This window comes from Carassius auratus, chromosome 40 (genome assembly GCF_003368295.1).
Source record: "Carassius auratus strain Wakin chromosome 40, ASM336829v1, whole genome shotgun sequence".
Taxonomy (NCBI): Eukaryota; Metazoa; Chordata; class Actinopteri; order Cypriniformes; family Cyprinidae; genus Carassius; species Carassius auratus.
Genome location: NC_039282.1, coordinates 3,533,629 through 3,539,415, shown reverse-complemented (window position 1 = coordinate 3,539,415; position 5,787 = coordinate 3,533,629).

Here is a 5,787-nt window from a genome sequence, read left to right as displayed (position 1 = left end):
GAGCTGCTGCTTTATAGGATCAGATATTAATCAAGACTGTTTAATCTATTAATTTATGCCTCCATTTAAATTCATTCAAATAAATAATCTGGCCGTGAGAAGTCTCAGTCTGAAGCCTGGCAGGTTTCACAAGCAAATAAATCCTGCTGCCAGTATATTACCGTTAATTTACAAAAAAGCCGTAATTCAGAAAACGGTAATACACTGTAAAATTACGGTACACTGCTGGAAACCCTGCTGCCAGTATATTACCGTAAATTTACAGGACAATTTTTTACAGTGTAATACTTCATGAAAAGTTCACGAAAATGTTTTTACTGCCTCCAACAAAAGGCACTGTACCATCGATTATACAGTCTTTTGTCGTTTATAGGCAATAATGCCATAGCCTACTTTTATGATAATGTAAAACACTGCAATATTTTGAAAGCAGCATGCAACTTTTATGTCTTTTCACCTTCAAGATCTCTTCAAGGACACTCAGCATTTTTACACCACCTCTTAATTCTTCCCTGCCTTAAGCAATCAAATATCATTTCATTATCATTTACAATATCTTCTGTCATCATGATGTAAACATACTGATCCTAAACAGCGTCTCGTGGGTTGATTCTTATTGCACCTATCAACTGCGCAGGTAAGCCAAAACCAATTTTTTTTTTTTTTTTCGTCAGCAAACTGTCATGAACAACTGTTCTGATGGCAGCAGTAGCAGGTTATCTATTTCCTCTTTATTTCATTTTTTAGCCAGCTGTTAATGAATAACAGATAAGGTGAGGAATCAGCACATTTCCCTCCAGCTCAGGCTCTGATCGATGCTGATGTGGCCTGGGTAACACACATCTAAATACAGCTATTGTTTTATGCACTTCACTGGAAACTGTCCACAGCAGCATTCAGACTGAAACACAGTTTGTGGTATAAAACTTGATGTGAGGAAAGTCACAGAACATATTTTTACACTGAAAACGGTTTCTACTGAAAAATAACGTAAAAGAAATTAACCAGATAGTCTAGATTGAGATATTTTGTTTGCATAGATTTGCCAAGATACCAAGATACTACATACCTTTCCCAAATCTCTATTATTAGAGTCAAACAACATATCGTAATTGATAAATATAGATATTTTTATTTAATTAATTTTTCAAGATTTGTTTTGACATTGATCTGTTTGGCACAATCTTTCGATGCCCCCCTGAGATCTCAGCCTTGTGCAAACACCTGGCAAAATGCCTCCTAATGTGAAAGCCAAAGTTATCCATTATTTCATGAGTAAAGAGAAAATCTTCACACTCAGTCAACCGTGGCGTCTGTCCTGACATCTCGAAACACCTTCGTTCCTTTCACCATCATCATGCATGAACTCATTTAACTCTTATGTCCTGTCACGGAAAACCAAAAAAGTGCTTGAAACAGACGGGTGTTTGCACGACAACACCTAAAGTGAGAAAGAATCGATCCGTTCTTATCAAAGTGAGAACATTTGGACGGTCTTGTATTGTTTGATGTTGTCACTATGGTGCTGGAGGCCCACACTGGCCCCCCTTTTCAGAGTGGACTCTGCCTTTTGCCCCTTTGCCTCTCCGTCTCCACGGTCCTCTGCTCCTGTGCTAATGAATTCATCTGCACATCTCCTTTCCTCAGCCAGCACATTAACCCCGACCACTGGAGCCATCCTCATGGAAAAACGGTCCCTTCTCCAAGCATGGAGAGGTGCATGGGATTGACCTTTCCACCTCGACCCCCCTCTCGACCCCTCTCTCTGAGACTCGGCCCATCTGCATTTCAACACAGTACCAGCGCATATCAAACCTCTTGCCCCTCACTCACTCACTCTCTCTCACCGGCCATGACACATTGTCAACAGCCCATGGGGGGCTCAAAAACTGCCCTCCTGGGTGCCCTGACTGCATGCCATCATATCGTTCACTGAATTCAGGAATGAAGCTGTGGAAATGCTTGGACGATTTCGGTTTAAGAACGAGGGAATGAAATTGAGACCCCCTTGACTCGTTCAAGCCCCAGACTGATGCTGTACTGCTTCCTAAACCCCCTGCTGAGATGGTCTTTCACAAATACAGAATTAAATTGAGCTCAGCCATCTGATAACAGATGAATCACAAAACAACTGACCAGTGTTGGGGAAAGTTTCTTTTAAAAGTAATGCATTACAATATTGAATTACTCCCTAAAGAAGAAACTAATTAGTTACTTTTTATGGAAAGTAATGCATTACGTTACTTTTGCATTACTTTTTAAATATGAGCAGGGCTTGATTGTTTTTAATATAAGAAGTTCTGTTAATAGCAAATGTAAAAGCCCTTTCACTCCAAAAAGTGCAATGAAACCTCAGACTGAAGGAAAATGAATTCACGTCTTTACAGTAGAGCACAGGAGAAGAAAGTTCAACACGCTTCAAAAACTATGAAGCACAATATTTAGTTTATCGGAAGTCATTTTTGCTTATTAGTATGACTGAACTGGATCCTCAAAGGTCAGCAGCAAACACATTAGTTAAAATGGGATTAGATACAGTTGTGTTATTTAACATATTTAATTATTGTAGGTTTGCGTAATATTCAGAGTTTGCATTTCACTATTTTAATTCATTTTGATGAATACTAAATCTGTTTTTTTTGCGAGTGGGATGAATTCATGCACATTCACATTTAGTCTAGAACTACATCATGTTCACACAGCACACACAACGCCTCTGTTCTTCCCATTTCTCCCAATATGGGGACAGGAAACTTGTCAGTCAATAAATGGGAAAACAAAGTAACTGTTGTTACTTTAAAAAAATAATAACTCAGATATTTGCTTGTAAATTAAAAAGAAGATTGTTACTTTACTAGTTACTTGGAAAGAGTAATCTGATCACATAACTTACCCCCAACACTGAAAATGTCTGAGTCTGATCTACAGAAATCATAAGGATAAAGCACAACCAGTGCAGTCTGATTCCCTTTGAGTTGGATATTTCAGGGAATCATAGACAAAGTGCAATAGGTGCAGTCCGATTCCCAAATGAATGACTCTTCTGATTCTGATCTTTTGTGAATTACAAAGCGCAATAAGCAGTTTCCAAAAGAATGGCTGAATCCGAAACCGCACACTTCCCTACCATATAACAGGTGAAAAAGTACAGTATGTGACAAAATAAGTATTTCCAAAATTTACAGTAGGCCTACTCGTTAAAAGGTAGGCAAAAATCTACATTGTTTTAAGAATAGCAAACATAAAGTGGGACACAAAGTAAAGTCTGATTTCTGTACGAATGACTCTTATGATCAGGATCTTTCAGTGTATCATAAACAAAAGCAGTAGGAAGTATAGATGAAACCATTTCTGAATAAATGACTCTTACGAGCACAATTACAACATAAATGAATCATAAAGAAAAAAAAATAATACAGCACATACAAGAAATATAGCCCAACAAATGCAATCAAATTCCAGAATGAATGACCCCTTTGAGCCAAATCTTTCAGTGCCTCATAAACATTAACTGCAACAAGACCCGCTTGATTTTTAAATGAATGATTCTTATGAATCGGTTCATTTTAGTGCATCAACACCAAAGTGTGGACAAGTTAAAAAAAATATCTAAACTAATGATTCTAATTAACTGGTCATTTTAGTAAACCAACACCTATAACTGTGAGACTTTCAGTTGCTAACTAGAAAGTTGTTTATGTGACAATGTGTAGGCCTAGGTAAAATATGAGGCTTGCCAGTAGCACATTTTTATAAAAAATTATATTTATATTATTTACTGTATTGTTAAAGCCAATTATTGGATTACATTTATATTACTTTAAAAAAATATGTTAGATATTTTTAGATATTATATATATATATATATATATATATATATATATATATATATATATATATATATATATATATATATATATATATATATATATATGTATGTATGTATATATATACATATATATATATATATATGTATGTATGTATATGTATATGTATATATGAATACACACACATAATTTCAAAATATTTACATATATTTACATGTCTCTATTTATATAATTTATATTATAAATAAATACATTTGATATATAAACACATTTTTTCCCTGAAATATATACATGCATGTGTGCATATTTACATAATAAATATACACAGTACACATAATTTAATTTCATTCAGTGCACCTACAACTGATTCTTTAATATTTCGTAACAAAATGACGAGGTGATTTTTTACAATGTATTTATTTTTTAAATCTCATTCACCACAATGTTCTTTGGGGTTACATCTTAACCAATTCATCTGTCTCCACATCGGTGCAGTGCAAACATGAGCGAATGAGTAAAGCGAAGTCTGACGACAGAATCAGAAGGAGGCCCTGCGGCCAATCGCTCAGTGAGCGTGGAACGAAGCCCAAGTTCCTCAGGAGAACTCATAAAGCCTTGCGCCGCTTTACAACCCCATTGCTCAACATCACATGCCTTGAGAGAAGGGATATTACCTGAGATAAGGCCAGAGGGATCAAGCTTAGCACCAATCTGACCTCTCCCTCCATTCCTCCTCGCTCACACAAACACAGGGAGTGGGACATTTTCATAAGGGGCTTTCAGACCTCCCGCGGCTTTCTGAATGACATTAAAAGTCAGGCACTGATGCACAGTAGCTATGTGATCTATTTGCTAAAACAAGCTCCTTCTTTCTCTGAATCACTGACCCACGGACTATAACACGTCTTGCTGGAAAGCAGTCGAGAGCAAGATGTTTTGCCGAAATCAAAGAGGATCAGTGCCGCACCGCAAGGACTGTTGTCATTTGTAGATTCTATAAATCATGTCTCGGTGATAAGCGAATTGCCTTATCCTTGACAGCAGCTCACTGAGAAAGCAATAAAAGGGGCAGGATTACAAGATGTAGGACCATAAAAAGCAGGCCGGTGGTGGAGAAAGAGGGAAGGAGAATGATGAAAGAGTGAGAGAAACCATGATAGGAAACTAATGTTATGAGAACAACAGCAGAAGAGGATCTTCAAGCCTGATGAAAACATATGAATACTGTGAGTGAAGTCATCAAAGGCATCAAGTCATGCTCTCAGGAGAGTCTAGGAGTTTCAGGAAGTCACTATTCCTTCCTGGTTGAGTGTGGAATAAAGGCCAAGAGGAGAACTACTTTCCATAAAGACTGTTGCGGCCTCATAAAAGACTGTGTGCTTCACCTTTACCCTGTTTCCTGTAGTACGTTGACTCAATTTGTTTTAAAGAAATGTCTCAAAAATGCCCTTCAGATGCTGTGGGTCGGTAGGAATTTTTATGCGTTTGATGTCTCATGCTCAAGGATGCATGCATATGATCAAAAATACATTAAAACCAGTAATACTGTCAAATGTTTGTCCAGTTTAAAGCCATTTTGATATATTAAGAATTTTAATTTATTCTTGGGATGGAACTGAAACTGCTGCTCGTTAGATTCTCGGGTTCAACATAAATGATTCCTATTACTTTGGAATGTGATGTAAAAATGAAAACATAATATGAGTGTATGAGAGGATCCCTCCTCCGTTTAGTGAATCAGCTCGGTGGCGTGCGTAAGCGTTCAGCCTGACTGCCTCAGACATTTCCTGCATTGCTTTGTAAAGCCCCATGGCTGCCACTCAATTTAGAGCAGAGCTATTAAACAAAGTGCTCTTGGGGGCACAAAGGTAGATTGGGCATGACGTTAAGAAGCTAATCGTTTAAATGTCCCCTGTGCAAGGACGGACTTTGAAGAATGGGGACAATTGATCCAAAATGG